This window comes from Heloderma suspectum, chromosome 3 (assembly GCF_057233095.1).
Source record: "Heloderma suspectum isolate Gila_16-S chromosome 3, 16-S_ref, whole genome shotgun sequence".
Classification (NCBI taxonomy): domain Eukaryota; kingdom Metazoa; phylum Chordata; class Lepidosauria; order Squamata; family Helodermatidae; genus Heloderma; species Heloderma suspectum.
The window spans coordinates 2,195,522-2,221,226 of NC_139460.1; the positions used below are offsets into that span (position 1 = coordinate 2,195,522).

Consider the following 25,705-nt stretch of genomic DNA (forward strand, 5'->3'; position numbering starts at 1 on the left):
GTGGGGAAAGAGAGGAAGGTGGAGGTATCTTCAGAGGCGGGGTGCAGAGCCATCCACGGGCTGGGAAGACAGGTGGGGTGCGGGGAGGCCCGTGCTACGGGGTGCAGAGAAGATGCAGTTACAGCGAGCTGTGGGTGAGCAAGTGGGAGCGGGGGGGCGCTGAGAGACGGTGCCGGTGCCGGTGCAGAGAGCCGCAGGAGGCAAAGCAAGAGGCGCGCTCCTGTGGCGTGAGTTCGGGGGGGGGGGGCTGAGTCTTGTAGCGGCGCAGAGAGAGAGGAGCAGATGGGGCCGAAGATGATAAGGACACCCTGGGCCCCAGCTGCAGAAAACATGCTTTTCTGTAATTTTGCACATGCTGACAAGGTTCTCCTGCGTTTCAAACAAAAGTGGCCCACGGGGCGATTGGGGTTTGCGCACCCTGGTCCCGCGGGAGGAGGGGGGGCTGCAGCCAGCACCCGCTCCAAGGCTGCAGTGACCCACCTCGACCTGCGGAGGGCGCTGCTTTACAGCCAAGTTCCACAGCGGCTGTTGTGCTGTTGGGGCTGCTCCGTCTCCAGCCCACGACGCAGAGCAGTGGCCTGTGGCCCCACAAATGGGAAGTGGCGCGCAACAGGGCTCCGCTACAACCAACTGCAATAATGAAAGGAGAGCAAGACAGTGATTCAAGGGGCTACCTGCAGGATTTTGGCCGGGGGGGTTATATTTAGGGTTAAATTACCCTATAAGCAATTTCATGTGACCCACTGCAACTGTCACTCTGGAAAGCATCTAGGCATCTACAGGACCTGGGCTGTGCTGTGAGTGGACCACCAAATGCAGCAGGTCGGATAAGGTCCCACATAACTCTGGACTCTGAAAGTTCCTGCCATAATAAAGAAATTTTAGTCTTTCAGGTGCCACAAGACTCATGTTTGTGTTTGCTGCAACAGACTAACAGGGCTGCCCCTCTGGACATAATTCTGAGACTCCTGGCGTATTTTTGCCCCACATGGTTATTGCAGAATAGGATAAAAGAAGCAGCCTATGCTTCTGCTGCTAATTGCTTAAAAACCAGAAATGGGTGGGGGATCCCAGCACCTAAAAGCCCCAGATGCAAATTGAAACCTCTGCTCCACTAAAAGATTGAAAAGGAAGCTCCATAAAGCAAGGTTAATTAAATACAAATAAAAGACGTTTTTCTCCCTCTCTGATAAAACTAGAAGCCAATGAAGCAAAATGGGAGGAGATTCAGGGCAGACAAAAGGAACAACTTCATACAGCACTTATTTAACTTAAGGTGCAATCCTATGCATGTTTAGACAGAAAAAGTCCTACAATTCCCAGCATGCCCCAGCCAGCAAGCTGGGAGTTGTGGGCCTTTTCTCTGTCTAAACATGCATAGGATTCTCCCCTTACGGAATTTGCTTCCGCAACATGTAATGGCAGCCGTCACCTTAGATGGCTTTGGAAGGAGGTTAGGTAAATTCATGGTGAATAATGACTACTAATCACAAGGGCTACTGTATGCTATCTTCAGGATTGGACACAGCAGGCCTCCAAATACCAGTTGCTGTGGAACAACTGTAGAAGACGGCTGTTGCCTTCACATCCTGCTCATGGGCTTCCTATTTGGGCATCTGGTTGGCCACTGTGGGAAAGGGAATGCTGGACTGGACTGGACAGGCCTTTGGTCTGATCCAGCTTCAGGGCTCTTGTTCAGGGCTGGCATCAAGGGTGGGCATGGTTGGGCACCTGCTGAGGGCCCACCCCCCAGCAGGCCCCGGACTTGCTCCTCCCATCCATCATAGCAGCCTGATGGTTCACCTGCTTTTCATTCTGGCCCAGACAACCGTGGGTGGCGGCAGCAGCCACAGCCTGCTTGCTCCCGGGCCCTCTGCCTGTCAAGCAAGCGAATGGCAGCAACACTGGGGACGAGGAAGCGGAGCAACAGCAGCTGGTGACAAGGGTGGTAAGCAAGCTCACTGATGGAGGGGGCCCTGGAGGCTGTCTTGCCCGGGGGCCCTCTGGAAGCTGGAGCCTGCACTGCTCTTCACAGTGTGTTTTAGTAGCACGTTTGAATTGCTTCAGGCAGGTAGCAGCCTAATCAGCAGGCAACGAGTTAGTCACCGCGTGGGCAACAAGGGTGGAGACGGAAGCATTGCATGGAATGGCTGTGTCAGGATGCGCTGCCAGAACAAAGGATGCCCTGCCGTAGCGACGGCCCCACCCGGCAAGCCAGCCGCTGGCACGTTGGACTGGGACCAGCTCAAGCACCGATCCCAGGCCTGCCTGGAGGTGAGCCTGGGGACCTGGGGTCGGCGACTCTTGGCCTGACCGACCGTACCAGGTCTCCGCAAAAGATAAGAAGAGGTTGCTCCAGGTCCCAGGCACGCTGGCCAGAGCTCCTGGGAGGAAGGGTAGGAGAGGGTATGAGTGTGAGCCTTTAAAAAACAAAAAACCACATTTCAGCGAGTGCAAAAGCTTTAGGACAGGTGGGTGGGTGTCTTGCCCAAACTCTCCCAAGTTCACAGACTCCGAGGGCACAACCCTATGCAGGTTTAGGCAGAAAAGAGTCCTGCAACTCCCAGCATGCCCCAGCATGCTGTGCTGGCTGGGGCATGCTGGGAGTCGCAGGACTCTCTTCTGCCTAAACATGCGGAGGGTGGCGCCGTAAAGTTCCCTTTCGGAGGCCTGAACTTAGACGACAGGTCCGTGTGCTTCTTAGCCCACCCTTCCCCAACCCGGCGCCCTCCGGACTCCAACTCGCATCTCTTCCCAGCCAGCACGGCCCTGGTTTTTTGTACTGTTGTATGTATCGTTTTGGTGCCGGGCTTGCTCTTCATGCGCGCAAACCGCCCCGAGGGCATCTGTCAGTTGGCGGTATAGAAAGCTGCTGGGGACTTTGCGCAGAGCAGGGGGGTCGACCGGATGGTCTTAGAGGCCCCCTCCGGCCCTGCTATTCTGGGATTCCAAGGAAGGCCCCCGGCGGGCGGGCGGCTGCGGAGCCCGGCGCGTGGCTCCCCCTGCCGCGGGGCCCTTCGCCGCGCCCGGGGCGGGCCGCCTGCAGGCAGCGCTTCCAGCTTCCAGCGCGCGGGCCGCGCCGGCGGGCTCCCCTGCCCGGGTGAGCGGCTCGCCAGCCAGGTGATGCGGCGGCAGGCGCGCCCGCCCCGCCCGCGCACCGCGCCCGGCTTCTTGCCCGGCCCGGCCCGGCCGCGGCGCTGCCCCGCGAGCGATGAGACGCGCCGCGCCCGCTGGCAGCGGCGAGGGAGCCCCGCCAGCCGGAGAGTCGCGGGCGGGGCTGCCCGGGGCCCGGCTGCGCCGCGGAGGGCGCGGGGCGCTCGTGGGGCGCCTCTGCCGCCCGCCCGGCGGACCCGCGGGGCGCGCCAGGCTTCGCCACGGACACGCGCGCCGGCCGGCTGCCCCGGGGGAGGGGCCGTGCCGGGGGCGCGCCGGCCTCCCCGCGGCGCCGGAGGGGCTGCCGGCCTCTCGCGGGGCCGCGCCGCCCCAGGACCGCGCCGCGCCGCGCCGCGACCCACGGGCGAGAGAGGCCGCGTTCGTGCCAGAAGCTGCCTCTGGCAGGCCTAAGAGCAGAGCGCGCTTCCTCCAGACGCGTTGGACCACAGGTCCCAGCATCCCCAGGCAGCATGGCCCGCGGTTGGGGCGCCGGGAGTTGCGGGCCAGCGCATCTGGAGGGCACCAGCTGGGCCAAGGCTGGGACCGACCACCGGGCGGGCGGGCGCCAAGACCCCAGGCGGCGGGCGTAACGGGCGGTTGTGCTGTGTGGCTCACCAGGAGGCCACGTCAGGCAGGCGCCAGCGCCGAGCGTTGGGCTGGGACTCAGGAGGCCCGGTCCACAGACCCCCCCCCCGGGGTGCCTTTGGGCCAGTCACGGACTCGCGGCCTAACCTACCCTCAGGGTTGTTGTGGGGCGAGAATGGGTAGAAGGCATAAAGGCGGGATATAAATGTAACGCTACATACATAAAGGCAGCTGCCACGTGACTCACAGCGCCACCCAGCAGCACAGACGAACTCCGGATCCAGCCCAAGGACTTCAAGAGCCAGCCGGAGCGCGTGGGACTGCCCTGCCCTGCCCTGCCTGACAGACACAGGTGAAGGAAGAGGCCCAGCGTCACACCAACCAGCCCCTGGAGGGAGAGCTTTGCTTGGGGTCAGCGAGCTGGCCGGCCGTCCCCCCGCAGAGGCCACGTTCCGCTGGTTTGCTGCTGAATATTCCGGTTCTGTGGCTTCCTGCATGGGGGGCCTCCTGCGGGCGCATGGGCCTACAGCCTGGTGCTGCAGAAGGTTAGGAAGCAGTGGGCCCCCGTCAAGCTTTCAGAGCATTTGGACTGGCCTTTTGTGGTTCAGTTGCCAAAGGAGCTCCCCCGCCCTGCCCCATTTTGATAGGCTTCTCTGTGTTAAAATATGTGAGGCTAGCGTTTCTGTGTTTTAACATGTGTATGTGTCTTGTCCCCTTCATGGATCACTGCCTTGTTGTGGCGAAGGGGCTTGCGTAACTCAGTGAAGCCATAAGCTACGCCGTGCAGGGCCACCCAAGACGGGCAGGTCATGGCAGAGAGTTCTGACAAAATGTGGTCCACTGGAGAAGGAAATGGCAACCCACTCCAGTATTCTTGCCAAGAAAACCCCATGGAACGTATCACAAGGCTAAAAGAGATGACGCCGGAAGATGAGCCCCTCAGGTCAGAAGGTGTCCAATATACTACTGGGGAAGAGCAGAGGGTATTTCCAAGTAGTGCCAGAAAGAGTGAAGCGGCTGGGCCAAAGCCGAAAGGACACTCAGCTGTGGATGCGTCTGGTGCTGAAAAGAAAATCCAATGCAGTAAAGAACAATATTGTTTAGGAACCTGGAATGTAAGATCACTGAATCAAGGTAAGCTGGAGGTGGTCAAACATGAGATGGCAAGATTGAACATCGACATCTTGGGAATCAGCGAACTCAAATGGACAGGCATGGGCGAATTTAATTCAGGTGACAATCATATCTACTATTGTGGGCAAGAATCCCTTAGAAGAAATGGAGTAGCGCTCATAGTCAACAAAAGGGTGGGAAAAGCAGTACTGGGGTACAATCTTAAAAACGATAGAATGATCTCAGTACGAATCCAAGGCAGACCATTCAACATCACAGTAATTCAAGTCTATGCCCCAACCACTGAGGCCGAAGAAGCTGAGGTTGATCGGTTCTATGAAGACCTACAACACCTTCTAGAACTAACACCAAAAAAAGATGTCCTCTTCATCATAGGGGATTGGAATGCTAAAGTAGGAAGTCAAGAAATCAGCGGGATAACAGGCAGGCATGGCCTTGGTGTACAAAATGAAGCAGGACAAAGGCTAATTGAGTTTTGCCAAGAGAACACGCTGATCATAGCAAACACTCTTTTCCAACAGCACAAGAGGCGACTCTACACATGGACATCACCAGATGGTCAATATCGAAATCAGATTGATTATGTCCTTTGCAGCCAAAGATGGAGAAGCTCCATACAGTCAGTAAAAACAAGACCTGGAGCTGACTGTGGCTCAGATCATGAGCTGCTTCTTGCAAAGTTTCGGCTTAAATTGAAGAATGTGGGGAAAACCACTAAACCATTCAGGTTTGACCTAAATCATATCCCTTATGAATATACAGTGGAGATGAGGATTAGATTTAAGGGATTAGACCTGATAGACACAGTGCCTGAGGAACTCTGGACGGAGGTCTGTAACAATGTTCAGGAGGCAGCAACGAAATCCATCCCAAAGAAAAAGAAATGTAAGAAAGCCAAGTGGCTGTCTGATGAGGCTTTACAAGTAGCTGAGGAAAGAAGGGAAGCGAAAAGCAAGGGAGAAAGGAGAAGATATATCCAACTGAATGCAGAGTTCCAGAGAATAGCAAGGAGAGACAAGAAGGCCTTCTTAAATGAACAATGCAAAGAAATCGAGGAAAACAACAGAATGGGAAAGACTAGAGATCTCTTCAAGAAAATCAGAGATCTCAAGGGAACGTTTTGTGCAAAGACGGGCACGATAAAGGACAAAGAAGGCAGGGACCTAACAGAAGCAGATGAGATTAAGAAGAGGTGGCAAGAATACACAGAAGAACTATACAGGAAAGATCTGAATGTCCCTGATAGCCGTGATAATGCGGTCACTGAACTTGAGCCGGACATCCTAGAGAGTGAAGTCAAGTGGGCCTTAGGAAGCATTAGTAACAACAAAGCTAGCGGAGATGACAGTATTCCAGCTGAGCTATTTAAAATCCTAAAAGATGATGCTGTGAAAGTGCTGCACTCAATATGCCAACACGTTTGGAACACTCAACAGTGGCCGCAAGACTGGAAAAGGTCAGTTTACATTCCAATTCCAAAGAAGGGCAACGCCAAAGAGTGTTCAAACTACTGCACAATTGCGCTCATTTCACATGCCAGCAAGGTGATGCTCAAAATCCTACAAGCTAGGCTTCAGCAGTATGTGAACGGAGAACTACCGGAAGTACAAGCTGGGTTTCGAAGAGGCAGAGGAACTAGAGATCAAATCGCCAACATTCGCTGCATCATGGAGAAAGCAAGAGAATTCCAGAAAAACATCTATTTCTGCTTCATTGACTACGCTAAAGCCTTTGATTGTGTGGATCACAACAAACTGTGGCAAATTCTGAAAGAGATGGGAGTACCAGACCACCTTACCTGTCTCCTGAGAAACCTGTACGAGGGTCAAGAAGCAACAGTAAGAACCAGACATGGAACAACCGATTGGTTCAAAATTGGGAAAGGAGTACGACAAGGCTGCATATTGTCACCCTGCTTATTTAACCTATATGCAGAGTACATGATGAGAAACACCGGGTTGGATGAATCACAGGTCGGAATTAAGATTGCCGGGAGAATTATCAACAACCTCCGATATGCAGACGATACCACCCTAATGGCAGAAAGCGAAGAGGATCTAAAGAGCCTCTTGTTGAGGGTGAAAGAGGAGAGTGCAAAAGCTGGTTTGAAACTCAACATTAAAAAAATGAAGATCATGGCAATTGGCCCCATCACTTCTTGGCATATAGAAGGGGAAGAAATGGAAGCTGTGACAGATTTTATTTTCTTGGGCTCCAAGATCACCGCAGACGGTGACTGTAGCCATGCAATTAAAAGACGCTTGCTCCTTGGGAGGAAAGCTATGGCAAACCTAGACAGCATAGTAAGAAGCAGAGACATCACCTTGCCGACAAAGGTCCGTCTAATCAAAGCTATGGTTTTCCCAGTAGTAATGTATGGCTGTGAGAGCTGGACTATAAGGAAGGCTGAGCGCCGAAGAATTGATGCTTTCGAACTGTGGTGCTGGAGAAGACTCTTACGAGTCCCCTGGACTGCAAGGAGGTCAAATCAGTCCATCCTAAAGGAAATCAACCCTGACTGCTCACTGGAAGGACAGAGACTGAAGCTGAAGCTCCAATATTTTGGCCACCTCATCCGAAGAGAAAACTCCCTGGAAAAGACCCTGATGCTGGGAAAGACTGAAGGCAAAAGGAGAAGGGGACGGCAGGGGATGAAATGGCTAGACAGCATCACCGATGCAATGAATATGGACTTGAGCATGCTCTGGGAGAGAGCGCAGGACAGGAAGGCCTGGCGTGCTATGGTCCATGTGGTCACGAGTCGGACACGACTGAATGACTGAACAACAAATGTGTCTTGTGGGGGAGGGTACTTTTTTATGAAGCACATATTTTTGTGATGGAATGAAAGGACCGGTAGGACTTGAGTTTTAAGCACAGATGAATAACCCTCAGGTCATTTCTCTGCCTGCCTTGAACTGTTTAGAGTCTTCCCAGAAGTGGCTTCCTGGCAATGAACCAGGGTGTGTTTGTTCTGAGTTTCTGTTGAATTCTGAATAGTGGCATTTAAAACTGTTTGATGTAGAAACACTTCCTTAAAGTGCTTTCAGAACGCCACCGTGCTTTGAAAGCTTGCTTGTGTGTATTCCTGAATAGAGGCCAAGTGAGAAATATTTAGTGTACTCTATAGAGAAATACATCACACCTCGCCATACTGGGGAAGACTGGGACCAGGTGGGCGGTGTGCTTGCTGCTCCGTCAGCTGTCCAGGTGCTCCCTGTAGATGGGCAGCTTCAAGGCCCCTGCCTGTGGCACTGGCACTCTCTGGCGAGCAGGGGCGCCGCTGCGCACAGTAGCAACAATATATTGTTCCCTGTTTTGATGAAAAGTATTTTGGGGTGGCTTGGTCTTGAGTGGGCAATAAGACCTGTTTCCCTTACAAAAGACCTGCTCCTGTTGGGAGAGGAAAACTGCTACAGCTGGTTTGTTGATATGGCTCAACACAGCTGGATGCCTTCAAATAGAGGACTGTCTTCTGAAAAGTAGGACATGTGGCCAGGCTGTAAGCCCAGCTAGTTTCTTCTTTGCTCTGTTCATTCCCTGGTTGCATCTCTTCAGCCCCTCAGCCAACGCTCATACTTGCAAGTATAAAAGGAATTCTGTTGTATTGCATCCTGTCTTCTCCCCTTTCTTTGTTTGTTCCTTTGTCTGAATGCTATTACATACATTGGGTATTTGGAGTTTTTTTTTATGGGTATAGAAAACATGCTGTGCACCCATCCAGCTCCTGTCGGTGGGCAGCTGCACATTTTTGGCTGTGTGCATCTGACTGGTGCCTGCATCAGACAACCCGGGTTGGCCACAGCTCCACCCCATGCGGACACACTGCGATTCAACACCCAGCAGTATGCAAAGGGCCCCTAAGGTGCTGTCTGCAGTAGGGGATTGTTTTTATTTCTCTGTGCTGCAGCACCAGACGTGTAGGAAGAGTTTCTGCCTCTCTTCCGGCACGTGCCCTGTGCCTTTTAACAGCCACATCACTTCAGCCGGTGCAGCATGCGCCTCATGTGGCTGGTAGACTAAGTCTCCAAGCCTCTGTTGAGTGAAGGTGGCAGCCAGGGGCACGCAGGCCTGACCCTTGGTGAATGACAAGGGACACCGCCCCCACTGCTTGCTGCTGCCCCAGGTAACGGAGGGTGTCCAGCCCCTGGCGGATGCTGAGAAGGCTGGTCCTCCAAAGGCCAGTGCACTGGAACGGATGGACAGTTAAGAGGAATCTTGGCTCCAGTTCTAGTATTTATATTTTCTTTATCTGTATTTATTACATGTCTGTACTGCCCATTAGCTGCAGCTGGGTGTCTCACCCGGCCGGGGCGTGCCCAGGGAAGCGATCAGGCCCTGAGACTCACGGCTGCCACCGCGCTGTCGCTTCTTGTGCCTTCAGCAGATCTCACAGCCATTCTGGCTTTACATTTTCTAGACAAATGGAGCAGAAGAGTTTGCAGTGCCCCAGGGAGTGCCCCCTCTGCCCTTCTGTAAACCTGGCCTCGTAGATAACGCGATGTCTTGGTCTCTGTGCCCCATACATAAAATAGAAATATTGTGGACCTACCTCACAGGGTTGCTGTGAGAGTGGTGAGAACCATCTTAAAACATTCTGGCTGTCAAGTGGTAGAGTCCTCTCACGAATCTGGAAGAACCTGGGCATTCTAAGGTGGTGTGCTTGTGTCATGTACCAAGGGAGTGCCTGAACATTTAAGTTGCTTTCAGAGGATGGCAAAAAAGCAACTAGTGTTACCTAGTTCTGCCCTTCCCATTCAGAGCTATACACTTATTTTGCTTCTTCATTTAAAATAGTTAATTTCCCGGGCGTGACCAAGCACCCTGAGCTGAAAGAGCCAGCAAAATCGGCAGCCTCTCTCAGCTGGCCACCTTCTTTGTTGTGGTCAGAAAGAGATTTCCCTTTGATTTCTGTGACCAGCTGGTTTGCAGTCGGGCTACCGAGGCAGATTCTTATCTGTGGTACAAAAGCGCCACCCCCGGGGGGGGCTTTGCAGGAAGCAGCTGCAGCTGGCATCCCGCTGCAGGCCCCGTTTCATTCTCCCTGCCTCTGCAGTCAGGAGGGCCTCCTAACTGCTATGTCGCGCGCGAGTCTTTGGCAGGAACATGGAACTGGGAGGGTGACATGGGTGGCCTGCCAATGTTTTCAAGTCGGCCTCTGGGCAGATGTATTTCCTCTTTTGTGTTGCCTACTGCTGTGGTAACTTTGCTGCGAGAACTTTGGACAGGGATGCCTCAAGTCTGTATTCAACATCTAAATCTCTGCCAGGTTACCTCAATCCAGTTGTTGCATAATTGGCTGCCAGTCATTTAGGGACAGATTAAAACACCCCCCACCCCACCCCCAGCATGTCCTCAGGTCCCCTGCACACTCAGCACAGGTAAAAGCAACGGATTAAATAGAATAAGTAATAAAAGCCCTTCTGGGTCTAAAATGTCCTGAATCGTCTTCTGCCCTCCAAAGAGCCCCTCTGCTTGCCTCCCACCACCATGGCCTCGGCTGCGCTGAGGACGTCCCTGAGGCAACCTCAGACAGAGTGGGCTGCGTGCCCCCCGAAGGACCTGCCGCAGGCTTCTGGGGGCTCTTTCGGCTCTTCTCGGCCAGCATCTTGCACACAAACACACAGGAAGCGCCTGTTGAGCCAGTTCCTGGAGTCCAGACTGACTAGATTCTCCTGTTGAGGTGTGTATGTGTGCGGACACACTCATACACCTCTTCCTGGTCCTTCTCCTTCTGACTTCCATAGTTGTAGCTACTTTGTGGAGAGGGAAAGGGCACTTTGCGTGTTCACAGACGCATTCTCCTTCCCTGTTGTCTCACGTATCCTTGGGGCTAAGCTCTGATTGGTCCTCCCTCACATTATGCTGGGTCTATACGTGACTTTTCTTAGGTCCGTTCCAGCCTTCCCCATCCTGGTGCCCAGCAGGTGTGCTGGACTGCAATGCCTATCATCCCCAGCTGGTACGACATGTGGCTGTGCTGGCTGTAGGATGGTGAGAATTCTAGCCCAACACTAAAGTGCCATGTTGGGGAAGGGTGGTCTGTTCTGTTTTAGCACCCCCCTTTAAATTCGATCCCGTTTAACCTCAGGACCTGCACCAAATGGGTCTGTTAACCCCAACAGACACACACTTTGGGGTCTCCTCTCTTTTGCCTTCAGAACCTGCTCTGATGAGCTTCATGCCAAGGGCAGCCAAGCACTTTCCTTTGTCCATGGGGACTGAAGGTGGACACCGAGCCTCTCCCCCCTGAGACCTCCCCGCCCTCCCCACAGGCTTGAAGCAGGTCTCCTGTGATCCAGTGCCTTTGAACTGGGCAGCCCCTGCCGAAGCATTCGTGCTCTATCCTTCGTTCCTTGCAGAAGCTCCGCAGAGTGAGTCAAGGCTGGAAAATGGTGGCAGTGCGTGTCCTGCTGGAGGGGGGCTTTGAACCGGGGTCTCTGATGTGTCCAGCACTTGGTCCGTCGCACCCCAGTGGGGCTCTGTAAGATGACCAAGCAAGGCAGAGCAAGGTTCTGCTTTTTGCACACCATCTGGTTCAGCTCACTTAAGAGTTCATAGAAAATCAGACCATTCACCTTTTGAAATAATGTGCATGAATAAATCTGACTGGTTTTAATATTTGGCATCTGGGTGGTAATGCATGATTCTGTAGTATCTGCACTTATGCTGGGTGAGGTTATCAATGGCTTCTAGCCCTGATGGCCATATGTTACCCCCAGTATTGGGGGCAGTATGCCTCTCAATACCAGTTGCTGGGGGACACGAGCAGAAGGGTGCTATTCTTGCACTCATGTCTTCCTTGTGGGCTTTCCAGAGGCTTCTGGGTGGCCACTGCAGGAACAGAATACTGGACTAAATATGCCTTTGATATGATCCAGCAGCCAGGCTCTTCTCATGTTCTCAAGTGGCCGGGATGGGGGCGGGGTACATCCAGGGGGTTTCCGGCAGGCAGGGCTGGCGGAAGACGTTTTGCAGCCTCCAGCCCTTGTGCCAGGCCATCCAAAAGCCAGTGATACATGAAGGAAGGTGGTGCTCTCAGGATGACACTGTTCTGACTTCTGGGAAGTAACAGGGGTGGAGGACAGGAAAGGAAGCTGGTGAAATAGACTTGAGAGGTCTGTTACGCTGCCATGGAAGGTTGTGCTACTGCTGTATAGTTTTATCTTTGCAGGAAGACATGCAGAAACTAAATGTGCAAAAAAACCAAACAAACCCACCCTTTTAAAACTCCCTTTTATAAATGGAGAAACATTGAGAAAAGCTAGCCAACACATTATTTTCGTGGGCTGGGTAATCTCTCTCTCTCTCTCTCTCTCTCTCTCTCTCTCTTTGTAACCCTGAGCAGGTGGGAAAAATAACTCTGCTTGTTTCTTCCAAGCTGGCCACCTTCTGAGTTGCTGCCTGGCAGCGGATTGAGCAAAACCAGCAAGGGGAGGGCAGATGGGCTGGCCAGCTTTGCCAGCCTGTTGCATCCAGAGTCCAGGTCTGGCACGTCTCTGCCAAGGGAGAGCGCGGCTCCCCATCTCCCGGAATTCCTTGAAAGAGCGGCTCATTTCTGCCTTATATACATGGTGCGGCTGTGGCTTCCTTGGCTTCAGGCAGGGGGCTGAGGGTAGGAATGTACGAACTGTGTAAAATCTGCTCCGTCTGTGTTTTTCGGATTGTCAGGTGCCTTTCACTGTGTCATCCACCCACAGATGGATGCAAATTTTTTTTTTTTTGCCATGCAGAAAAATACGGAAATTATGTAAATATTTATGTATGTATTTACATAAGTATTTACATAATTTACCCCAGTATGTACCATTTAGTGTATTGTCCCCTATTCCATGTTTCCTCAGCAGAAAATTACGTATTTTTCTACGGATTTATATGCGTAAATTTCAGGAAAGTAAAAAAACCATCCGAAAGTCCACGGACTCCGCAGGGCCCGAGGGGGCTGCTCCACAGCGGATTCTGCAGGTCGGATTCTTAGAAATCTGAGCTCATTTCAATCTGTCTTGAATTTCTCCAGCATCCCTAGCTGGGGGCCATGTGGCAGGAATCATGTTTAATGACATACCCCCTGACATTGGTGTGGTCCTTCCCCCATGACACAGCCTTCCGTTTTCTTATGTTACTGGGAGCAGCATGAGATGTAGCCCCGTGTGTGTGTGTGAGAGAGAGAGAGACAGACAGACAGAGAGTGCAACTACAGTATTCTTAGAAGGTGTAAGGACTGGCCCTACAAGGTGAATCAGAAGGCAGAGAGTCACACTTGCTTCTTGGTTGCCACCTGTCTTCACACTTGCGTTGGGCAGTCAGTGCTTGGCTGCTTTACTCCCTCCGCTGTTCTCATCAACCCGCCGTGCTAGGCAGACGCTGAATTGGTTTTGGCCTCTGTCATCACACATCCTGTTGCTTCAGCCAGCAACTGGCTACTGGCGGCATGGATGCCTCAAGTCAGGTCCAGCTTAGCGCTGTCCCACCAGAATGCCTGTTGTAGATGTGGCCTGCCTAGTTGGGGTTCACTGCCGTGCGATGGCATTTGAGTTGACGCTGTTGCCCTCTGCTGTCACTCGGTGCCAAGGAAGGTGACCTTGCGGCACAACCCTCCCTCCCCTTGGAGATTCTTCCATGGGCTTCTGAAGCCGCATCCACGGGGACAAATGAGGGGACCCATGAAAGGTCCTGTTCGTTTTTGTGGGAAGAATGATTTTACTTCATGGGGTTTTATTCCTGTCTCTGTCCATCCAGTGGCAATGTTTGTACATCCACCAGTGGTTGGTGATTTATTTATTATATTTCCAATCTGCCCAATAACAACTGCTCTCTGGAGCTGGAAGCATAAAGTGACATACACGACCACCAGTGGATGACGGGAGCTGGGGGGGGGGGGGAGGGCTTGGCTCGTCGGAGCATTTTTCTTACGGACGTTCAATGTGGGCAGGTCTGCGTACGACCATGAACATTGCAGAAATGTCGTGTATATACAAGCATAACGGCATGCGAGAGAGAGCGCGCGTGGCGCTTGTGCTAGCGCAGCAATGGGTTTTAATTTCCTAGTTTTAAAGGGGCTTAGATGGCTTTCAAGGGGGATTAGAGACGTTCACGTGGGGAAGTCTGTCAGTGGCACACAGGTCCTCCCTCTCCAGGAGTGCACCTCCTGTGCCGATGCGCCCAGGCGAGAGGGCTGCTGTCTCCCTGCCCTCCTTGCAGGCTTTGTGCAGGTGCCTTGTTGGCCGCTGTGGGAAATGGGATGTGGGGCTAAGATGGGTGTCTCCTCTCATCCAGCAAGGACCTTATTGTGTGCTGTGTGAAGAAATGTCATCTGTTTCTCTTCTCCATTTCAAGACTGCATGAATAATTCCCCCCATGCGTTCCCTCCACACCACGGATGATCTTATCCCCTGCTATTATGCCTCCTCCTCTTTTCCCACAGAGTTCGGAAGCCCCTGTCTCCAGGCGGGTCGTGCTGGTGCTTCAGTCCGAGCGGCCCTGCTGTGGCTGTCTGGCTTCTGAAGACCGCTTTCCTTTCTCCTGCGGCCACAGGGCAGTGCTGTCCAGCTGAACGGGGCCGCCCTGGAAGTGAGCCGCTCGCCTTCTGCCGGGCTGTCCCAGGTCCAGCCTCCCTTCCAGACCCAGCCAGTGACCCCAGCCTTGGAGGCCGGCCAGCCCTGAAAGACGTGGGGCGGGAAGTACGAGTTCCTGCTCTCCTGCATGGGATACTGCGTCGGGCTGGGAAATGTGTGGCGGTTCACGTATCTTTGCTGTCGCAATGGAGGAGGTGAGACTTAAGTGTGCAGACAGGCGCCTTTTGCCTTTGAGTGCTGAAGAGCTTTTGCAGCCCTGCTGCAGGCATTTGCAGAAAAACAAGACCACTGGCATAGAGGTCTTGGGGAATCGTCCCGCGTCCCTTGTTGGGCAGCATCATGTTTGTGTTCACTGGGTGCTCATCCAACTGTTCCAGCCTGAGGAGCCTTTAGAGCTTGATGTGTTGCGAGCAAGAACAGAAGAGGCAAATGCTTCCCCGTTTCTGTAGGCAGCGGGAGCTCTGGCTGGCTGGGCTGGTGATGGGTGGCTCTGCTAGGGTCCTGTTACCTGAAGAGGACTGGAGGGAGGGGCAGGTGTTTCTGTGCTCTCTCTCGGTTTGGAAGGGGTGTGCTAGAGAGTGGTCACGCTGCACATCAGAAACAGATGTTAACAAATTGGGCTGGCTGATATGACAGCTAAAATACATTCAGTCCAAAAAGAGAGTTCCAAGTCAACAGTGATCATAGAATCATAGAATAGTAGGGTTGGAAGGGGCCTACAAGGCCATCGAGTCCAACCCCCTGCTCAATGCAGGAATCCAAGTATCCAATCCAATAAAAATGTGGAAGAGCACTGGGCCCAGGACCGAGCCCTGCAGTACCCCGCTCATTACCTCTCCCCAGTTTGAGAAGGTCCCACTGAGAAGCACTCTTTGAGTCCGATTCTGTAGTCAACTGTGGATCCACCAGATCGTTGTTTCATCTAGCCCACTTTGAGCTAGTTTGCTCAGCAGGATATCATGGGGCACTTTGTCGAAATGTAGCAGCCGGGGGTCAGACTAAGTAGCCTCTTGCAGTCTCATGCTTCATGTTCTTGCTGAGCTCTTTCTCCCTTGAATATATTGTTGTAAGCTGACGAGGCACAGGAATTCCTTATCTTGTCAAAGGTCATACAATTGTATATCTTGTTCTCTGCTGTTCTCTTCTGTTCTCTCCTTATCACGGCTACCCTATAACCCAGTTCTTGTATTATAAACAATGGTGCTAGGAGAAGAAATGTTGAGGACTGCAACCCCACGCGGGAGGGGGAGGAGGAGCCGTTTCCTATGTGTCACAATGTCTATAAAAACAATGTGCTGATGTATTTCGGGGCTTCTGGCTCTTTGGAAATGATTCCAGCCTTAAGCCCGCGCGTTAAATAAAGAATCTCCTTTTCCTTCACTCCGTGGTCTCTCTGACTCTGGGTTCTGCAACATAAATGGTGCCGTGACTCGGATGTGGCAGGCTCTGAGACAGACAGGTGGCAGTTGCCTGCTCTTGATCGCCGCACCGGGAAGACGAGCTCGGCGCATGCCTCCCTTTCTTGGCGCCACCGACCTTTTTGTCGAGTGAATGGGAGAAAGCCTGCACCGGGATCACCCAAACGGCAGCGAGCAGTAAGAGAACCTTGGGAAGCGGAGGAAGGAACTTGAGCCCTGCCTGTATCGCAGCTGCAATTGAGTTGAAACCCACATTGGAAGCCTTCAGGAGAAAGGCAAGTATATGGGAAAAAGAGGGCCCCGCCTTTAGGGAGAAAGGCCACTGGGCAGAAAAAAAGAGGGCCCCGCCTCATGAAGAAGGTCAGTGTTGGTGGTATACGTATACAAAAGAACCTACTCCTTGCGGGTAGAAGGGGGGCCTGATCACACCCCCGAGTGGGCGCCAGTACCCAGCACGCCAGTACTCAGTAGGAAGCTGGGGAAGCCGCTTTCCGCTCTGGTGAAAAGTGGGAAAAGTGGGTGGCAGGGACATATGGATGCAGTGGATTGATGATTGTGTGAGTGGCTACTGCGGTTTCTGACGCATACCATTGACCATCCGGGTGCCCAGGCCAGTAGCAAAGTGCGTGGTGTGTAAAATCCTCTTGTGTCGGCCAGTGAGACCCCTTACTCACTGACCAATCCCCGTTCCCTAATTGTGTCTGTCTTCAATTTAGGAGGGAGGCTATGGGTGGTGGGGGAAGCAAACCTTGCACCCCCTTGGGCTGTATGCTAGCAAATTTTAAGAAAGGTTGTAGTGGAGATTATGGGGACCCCCCATGAATCCTCAACGGTTGCAGACTTTGTGTGAAATAGAGTGGCCGTCTTTTGGTGTAGGATGGCCTACTAAAGGCTTTTTGGAGCCCAGCAAAATCAGCCGTGTATATGCCATTGTGGTTGGGAGACCTGGGCACCCCGACCAATTTCCCTACATAAACTCGTGAGATTCCATAGTCCGCGCTTCTCCTCCATGGCTAAAGAAATGCCTAGAATCCCAGGCAAAAGTTTTGGTGCTCAGAAAAGAAAAATTGGCCAAAAAGAAATTACAATCAGTGTTAGAAGCCCCGTGCGAAGATCTGGCAGAGCTAACGGCGTTTCCACCTGCTTATGCCCCGCTTCCACCACGGGCCCATGTTACTGTAAGACCGCCCCGTCGAGATCCAGATCCGGTGGCTCCTGAGCCCCTGCCATCCCCCCTGCAGAGGCATTGCCCCTCGCTTTGACTTAGGACTGTCGCCATCAGTTTCAAGCCGCACCGGCAGTAATTCGCCGATTTCAGCTACAGTCCTCAACTCCCAGATATTGTCTGCCGAGACTTCCATCTCTACGGGATTGGGAGGTTCCCCTCTTACACCTCAATCAGCATTAATAAAAGAAACTGAAGAATTGAAGTGTTGGGAAGAAGATTTAATAAAATCGGCAGTGACCCTTAAAAAGATGTGTTCTCACAAAAAAAAGGGAGGCGAGCTCGTCTACTGCTCAAGACTTGCACCCCCTTGAGATGTCAAACAAAGAAGGAAAAAGGTTTTTTTTAAAAAAAAAGATTCAGAATAGAGAGAGAAAACAGCCAAAAGCTCAAGGTCGAGCTGAGAGGAAAAAAAGAACAAGATCTGAGGCTGTTAATTAGAAAAATGTTGCAGGACAGTCTGGCTTTTAACAAAGCGTGGGAGCGTGAGAGTGTGAGGCCGAAGAAGTAGCTGTTAGCCTAGCGCGCCGAGGGGGGGGGGCAGGAAAATTGCCCACAACGTTCTGAGTTGTGCAACATCATCACCTCGCCTAATTGAGATGAAATCCCTAAGAAATAGAAACTAAAAATGAAGACCCAGAAGATGAAGGCAAAATAGAAAATAAAGGTGAAGAATCAGCCCCCAGAGCACAGGCTAGACCCCTCTTCGAGTGAAAAGTGTGCCATAGGACGGTCCCAAGGCAGAATGAAGTGGAGAGACCACGTTGAAGATCTCTGTCAAGGTAACCGTGTTTAGCTTTGAACTGTCCTAGAATTTCATAGAGCCTGTAGACCATCAGCTATATGATTTCTGAAGAGCGTAACCATTAAGCTTTTGCCATGGGATTCCCTGCAATGAAGAAATCTCACTGATTTAAGTGTCCAGTGTTACACTGCCTGAGTGTGTGTGCTAAAGAGACCGAGAAACCAGGCAGCATGTTCCTGGCCAAGCCAAAATCACGCTACTACCATGCTCCTGAAAGCTGCAATAAACTGTGTAAGCTGGGAGACCCAACCTGATTGAGAAAAAAAGAAAATATTAGAGTAAGTGTCTTGAAAAACAATGAGATCTGTGTAGCTGGCTGGCTGACGCTGTCAGTGATGTTACAACTTTAAATTAAGACTGTTTTCCTGTTTGAGACCCCAGCGAAGAAAGCTGACCCGAGTTATTTGTTGCCAGTGCCAAAGCAAAGATTTAGCTGCCCTGTACCTCATCATGTCCTGTTTTGAGCTTGGGATTTGCAAACAGAGAAGCTTGCCTCTGAAGTCCTGCAAATCACCCCACCGCCTCCCCGAAGATTAATGGCTGCCTGAAAAATGCAAGTATAAGGCGATGCCCATCACCCCCCAGCGTCCTGAGTTTCGGCACTCAGTGTTTCAGTGCTTTCGTGTACCAGAAGAGAAAAGAGTAAGTTTTTAAAATGTCTGTGAGAACCTGACAGAAGTAAAATAAAATTTACAGAGGAGTTGCCCAGGTTAAAGCGTCACGGCTAGAGAGCTGAGCTGTGCCGCTCTGTTTAGACAGAGGCCTTGCTAAAAAGTTAAAGGCCCTTGTCTGTCAGAAGGGGTGTAGGGCCACACTTCTCCTTTTTAAACTGATGCAAAAGTGGAGAGCCTTTGCTGGAAACATCGCATCTTCATTGCCCAGAGCCTTCTCTGTTTTCTTCCATCATCATCTGGGCTTTTTAGAGACACTCTGCACATGAACTAAAATTTTAAATTGTCAAAGACTTGCCATGGACAGTGCTGTGAAGCTTTGGATAAACTTGAACTCTCATCGCTGTGGACCGTGTGTCTGTGTTTGTAGTCAGCTCAGTGTACAGCAGGCTGAGTTTGATCTATGACTTTTTAGATTTCCTTCTGCCAGAACTCATGCAGCATAGAGTTGCCGATGCAAAAATGGTGACCTAGAACTCTTTGCGTGTGTGGGTATGCCCGTCCCTTGATTTTAATGGGCCCTGAGCTTTCAGCCAGAAGAGCAGTATAATTGCTGAATCTGCTCCATCATGCCTTACCGTGCTAAAAGTGCTTTCCATTCATTGTGTTAAATTGCAGAAAAAGTTTGTTGTGTATATTTTATGATTTCTTAAATATCATGAAATATATGTGATATTTGCAGATTAGTGTTAGTTGCAACTCCAAATAATACTAAGTGTGGTTCCCAATGGATGACAAGGAGGAAAGACAAAGGCAAGTAGAAAAGAGGGAATAGAGAAAGTAGCAGACAGATAGAGAAGGGAGAGAAAAAGAAGAAAGAAAAGGCAAGAGGCAAAGAAAAAAAACATTTGTAGAAAAGAAGCGTGGCCATAGTTGCCCCCAGGGTAAATTAAAAGCAGCTGATTGTGCCTGGAGCTTATTACCTGGGGTAAAGTAGCCACAATAATGTAATAGTTCTTTAAGATGGAGAAAATGTAACTAGAAAGAGAAGAGCCTATCCCAAATGTGTCATTGGGACTAGTGTAAGGCAGAAAGGTTTAAGTAAGTGAGTTTAACTTGAAAAAGACAAATAAAGAGACAAGGCTGGTGCATGGAGCAGAAAGTTTTATGTAAAAAGTTTGAAACATGATCTGCAATACAGGCAGATCAGCAAAGAAAAAGAAAGCAAAAGAAAGAGAAAAAAATTTGTCTTCCCATACTAATGAATAAAAGTGTTATCAAGCACTTTGGGAAGCGAAGTTGTTTACAGGAAGCTGTGCCTGAGAACCAAACACTTCTAGCCTATGCTGGAAATGCTTGCTAGTGTTGTGCTGCCTCATGGGTAACATGTATGGTATAAAACCCATTTAGCCCAATAGCTCGTGGTTCAGAGAAGCTGTCTGGTCCAACCATTAGGTACGCCTGTGTGCTGTAAGTAACCCAATAAAGTCTCCTTGTAAGTACCCCCCCCCCCCGCTGGAATCCCAAAACACAAGTGGGGCTAGAGCGCCTCACCCAGTATCAAACCCTGCTGTTAGAAGCCATGAAAGCAGGTATGAAGAAGTCAGTTAATATGACCAAAGTGTCTAAAGTGCTGCAAGGTGCCACCGAGGCCCCAGAGCGTACTTGGAGCGTCTTTTAGATGCCTATCGCCAGTACACCCCCCTCGACCCAGAGGCCCAAGAAGACGTGGACGAAAGGAGAAAAGAAGAAGACCCGGCAGAGGCAGAAGACTCTTAAAAAAGAACCAGTGTGCCCAGTATAAACAAAATGGACATTAGTGGCATGAATGCCCAAATAAAATAAATCGAATACACAAAGGAGAAAACCAAAGGGGCCAGAATGGGCGAAGAGGGAGACAGCTTGAGAGGGGCCGTGACATTGACTTCATAATTGACACTGGAGCAGCATCAAAAGCAAGCAAACGTTAGCCTTAAACAAGAAGTCCAAACACTGAGCGAAGTTCTTCAAGCCCAGCGTCGCTTTGTCTTAAAAAAATAAGCCATTCCCATCACAGAAGCTCATCCTTTCCAACCAAGAGTTAAAGTATGAGTTAAAGAGGGAAAAATAACCCTTTGACTCCCAGATGGAGAGGACTGAAAACTGCCATACTTTCCACCCCCACAGCTATGAAAGCAGCTGGAGTTAAACCCTGGATACATTGGACACGAGTCAAGAGAGCGAGAGGGGGAGAGTAGACAGTAAACAGAAATCCTGAAAATCCTTTAAAAATCATTCTGAAAAAGCAGTAAGACTCAGGCTAGACCTTACTGTGGACACACCGAGAGACTGTCCCCCTGCGTACGGTCAGACCTGCAACTGGAGAATTGAAGAAGGGGACTAGACCCTACTGCAGCTTGCCAGGTGAATAGCTGCCCGGCGTACGGTCAGATCCCAAAGAAGATCAAACATGCGTGTTGTAGTGTTAGTAGTGTTAGTAGTGTTGCATTGTGTTTCCTTAATGTGCAAAAAGGGGGGTCTGCCCCTGGAAGGAAAAGTTTGTCCCAGTGATTTGCTGATAATTCCTGGCTTCACCTGGCTAACATCACGAGAGTAAAACATTTTTGTTTGCCAAAAGATATACCTGCAAACAGGCTTATTAGCTCTTGCCTAATACCTGTCTGTAGACATCCTGGGAAAATTCAAAAAGATACCATGTTAAGAGTTTATGGTGTAAGTTTAACTTATTCCCAAAATGCTAATTGGGGCGTGGTTGCAAAGATCCTACCCCCTACAGTTCACTCTACGCACCCCCATCGTTGCTGAAACAAATGCTACGTGTGCACGAATGCTTAATTGTCAAAAATTTTCCAGAAAATATAAAGCTATCCCTGGCCCCCTTCCAGTGTAATAAAATTCAAAACATATCTTTTAATGATGCCCACATACTTTTGCCTCATGGATGGTTTTAGACATGTAGTTCCCGCACTTGGTCATTCATTCCTGCCAACTTGTCTAATAACCACCCACGTTGCCTCACGCCAATTGAACTGGTGCCAATTCTTCCCCTGTGGCCCGAGAAAATCCGTCGACGGCAGCCTCGAGCCCTCCAACTAACTAAAAATTGTAATAGTCACGTGCAGTTATATTCTGACTCAGAAAAATTGGCCTTAGCAATGTCACTGGTTGGGGTTCCAGGTTTAGCCTTGGCTGATGGTCTGGAGATCAACCGGTTAGCTTGCAGCTTAGCCAAAAGCATAAATGCCACGTCACGAGCATTGTCATTGTTAAATAAAAAGCTGAGTGATCTAAAAGGTGCAGTTCTAGAAAATAGAGCTGGTATAGATTACCTCTTCCTTCTTCATCATTTAAGTTGTGAGACACACCAAAAGCTCTGTTGTTTTAACTTAACTGATAATGGCAATGCTGTAGATGAACAGATCAACAAGCTGCACAATATAGTAGCTAACAAAACAATAAGACAAAACAATTAGCTCAATTAGTTGACCCCTTGGCTTCCAGATCTTAGCTGGCTTGAAGCATTGTTCATCCTAATTCTACCAGTGTTGTTCATAAAAGTTCTGTTATGTCTCTGCGTTCCTTGTCTTATGCGCTGTTTAACCAATCTGGGTTATGTCTCAGCTAGTAAAACTGCTGCCCTCTACGCTCTAATAGCCCAACAAGAGGCTAAGTAATATGTAATATGTATGTCACAAAAAGCTTTGTATGGTTATCAGAAATGCTATAATTGTAATGAAATTATGCATTTAAGGGGGGAATGTAGCAGCCATATCGGGGGTCAGACTAAGTAGCCTCATGCAGTCTCATGCTTCATGTTCTTGCTGAGCTCTTTCTCCCTTGAATATATTGTTGTAAGCTGAGGAGACACAGGAATTCCTTATCTTGTCAAAGGTCATACAATTGTATATCTTGTTCTCTGCTTATCATGGCTACCCTATAACCCAGTTCTTGTATTATAAACAATGGTGCTAGGAGAAGAAATGTTGAGGACTGCAACCCCACGCGGGAAGGGGAGGAGGAGCCGTTTCATATGTGTCACAATGTCTATAAAACCAATGTGCTGATGTATTTCGGGGCTTCTGGCTCTTTGGAAATGATTCCAGCCTTAAGCCCGCGCGTTAAATAAAGAATCTCCTTTTCCTTCACTCCGTGGTCTCTCTGACTCTGAGTTCCGCAACAGAAAGTTTTGCTGAACTCAAGGTATATGATGTCTACAGCATTCCCACGGTCCACAAGGGAGGTTACTTGATCAAAAAATGAGATCAGATTCGACTGGCAGGACTTGTTCTTGACAAATCCATGTTGGCTTCGAGGAATCACGGCATTGTTTTCAAGGTGCTCCCAGATGGATTGCTTGATCATCTGCTCCAGAATTTTCCCAGGGATTGATGTCAGACTGACTGGTCTGTAGTTCCCAGGTTCCTCCTTTTTACCCTTTTTGAAGATAGGGAACACATTAGCTCTCCAGTCATCTGGCACTTCCCCCATCCTCCATGATTACTCAAAGAGAATAGACAGCAGTTCTGAGAGTTCTTCTGCCAGTTCCTTTATTACTCTAGGATATAGCTCATCTGGCCCTGGAGATTTGAACTCGTTCAAATGAGGTGTTCCTTGACCATATGCCTATCAATCTCAAGCTGCACTCCTGCCCCTTCAGCCGGTACTTCGCCTTTGCCAGGGGGGTCATAGACCCTCTTTTGGGAGAAGACTGAGCCAAAGTAGGAATTGAGCAGTTCTGCCTTTTCTTTGTCATCTGTTATTGTTTTGCCGTCCTTATTAACAACCATTTCTTTCCTCTGCCTTTTACTGTGCACGTAGCTGAAGAAAGCCTTTTTGTTGCTTTTAGCATCCCTCGCTAACCTCAGCTCATTCTCAGCTTTAGCCTTCCTGACACCATCCCTGCAATTCTGTGCTACCTGCCTGTACTCTTCCTTTGTTGCTTGGCCTTCTTTCCACTTCCTATATGTGTCCTTTTTGTTTTCAGGTCATCTCTAAGCTTTTTGTGAAGCCACATTTGCTTCTTCTGTTATCTTCCACCTTTTCTTCTTGTTGGAATGGTTTGTGATTATGCCTTGAGAATTTCCCTTTTTAAAAGCTCCCACCCATCTTGGACTCCTTTTCTCGTTAGCGTTGCTTGCCATGGGACCTTACTGACCAATGTTCTGAGTTTATTAAAATCAGCTTTCCTAAAATCCAGGGTACGCGTTTGACTGCACTCAACTTTTGCTTCCCTTAGAACCAAGAACTCAAGTGCAATATGGTCGCTTTCCCCCAGAGTTCCTGTAACTGCTGCTTTATCCACTAAGTCATCTCTGTTGGTTAGGATGAAGTCAAGGACAGCCGATCCTCTAGTTCCTTCCTCTACTTTCTGTAGGAGGAAGTGATCCGCCACACAAGTCAGGAATTTCCTGGAGGGGCCATGTTTTGCAGAATTGTCTCCCAACAAATATCAGGGAAATTGAAGCCCCCCATTGCTACTACATCTGGATCCACAGTTGGCTACAGAATCGGACTCAAAGAGTGCTTATCAGTGGGACCTTCTCAAACTGGGGAGAGGTAACGAGTGGGGTACCACAGGGCTCAGTCCTGGGCCCAGTGCTCTTCAACATTTTTATGAATGACTTGGAGGAGGAGGTGCAGGGAATGCTGATCAAATCTGCAGATGACACAAAATTGGGCGGGATAGCTAAGACTTTGGAAGACAGAAACAAAATTCAAAGTGGTCTGGATAGACTGGAGTGCTGGGCAGAAAACAACAGAATGACATTTAATAGGGATAAATGCCAAGTTCTGCACCTAGGAAAAAGAAACCAAATGCACAGTTACAAGATGGGGGATACGTGGCTCAACAACACTACAAGTGAGAAGGATCTTGGAATTGTTGTCGATCACAAGCTAAATAAGAGCCAACAATGTGATGTTGCTGCAAAAAAGGCCAGTGCTCTTTTGGGCTGCGTTAATAGAAGCATAGCTTCCAAATCCTGGGAAGTACTAGTTCCCCTCTACTCAGCACTGGTTAGGCCTCATCTGGAGTACCGTGTCCAGTTGTGGGCACCACACTTTAAGAAGGATGCAGACAAACTGGAGAGGGTTCAGAGGAGGGCAACAAAGATGATCAGGGGACTGGAAACAAAGCCCTATGAAGAGAGACTGAAAGAACTGGGCATGTTTAGCCTTGAGAAGAGAAGACTGTGGGGAGATATGATAGCACTCTTCAAGTCCTTGAAAGTTTGTCACAGAGAAGAAGGCCAGGATCTCTTCTTGGTCATCCCAGAGTGCAGGACACGGAATAATGGGCTCAAGTGACAGGAAGCCAGATTCCAGCTGAACATCAGGAAAAACTTCCTGACTGTTAGGGCAATACGACAATGGAACCAATGACCTAGGGAGGTGGTGGGCTCTCCCACGCTGGAGGCCTTCAAGACGAGGCTGGACAGCCATCTGTCAGGGATGCTCTGACTTGGATTCCTGAATTGAGCAGGGGGTTGGACTCGATGGCCTTGTAGGCCCCTTCCAACCCTACTATTCTATGATTCTATGATCTTGCTTCCTTGAAACATTGGCTATTTGCTTTTCAAAACTTTCATCCTCATCTTCTCGATTGGGTGGCTGGTAGTAGACTCCGACCGCCAGGTTCCATTTATTCTTTGCTCCATTTATTTTGATCCAGATGCTCTCGATGGGGCTCCCAAGCTCATCCTCCTGTATTTCTGTGCAGAGATATGTATTTTTCACATACAGTGCAACCCCACCTCCCTTTCTGTTCCTCCTGTTGTTGTTTTGAACAAGTTATATCATTCAATTGCTGTATTCCAGTCATGGGAGTCATCCCACCAAGTTTCAGTTACACCTATCAAGTCATATTTTCCCTCCTGTATTAAGAGTTCAAGTTCGTTCTGTTTGTTTCCCATACTCTGGGCCTTCGTATATAGACATCGAAGACCATGTGCTTCATAGTCTGGCTTTCTTCCTATATGTGTCTGAAGACTATTATTGGGCGCTTTCAGAGCTGTTCTCTCCGTTGCAGTGCATGAGCCTTTGTCCATTGTTACCCCCAACTTTACATCTCCCTTCCCCGTAGGATTCAGTTTAAAGCCCTCCTGATTAAGTTCTTCATGCTGTGGCCAAACACATTCCTCCCAGCCTTTGTGAGGCGCAACGCGTCCCTTGCTAGCAGCCCATCTTCCAGGAAGTATAGC

The 25,705-nt window shown here is 50.1% G+C and overlaps 1 long non-coding RNA gene across 1 annotated transcript; it reads left to right on the forward strand.

Annotated features, from left to right (window-relative positions):
• Positions 1-166: 166 nt before the first annotated feature.
• LOC146349224 (uncharacterized) lies at positions 167-20,839 on the forward strand. The gene is made up of 2 exons (XR_014788920.1): positions 167-2,274; positions 14,297-20,839. It is a non-coding gene; the product is annotated as an uncharacterized LOC146349224 (long non-coding RNA).
• Positions 20,840-25,705: the final 4,866 nt, after the last annotated feature.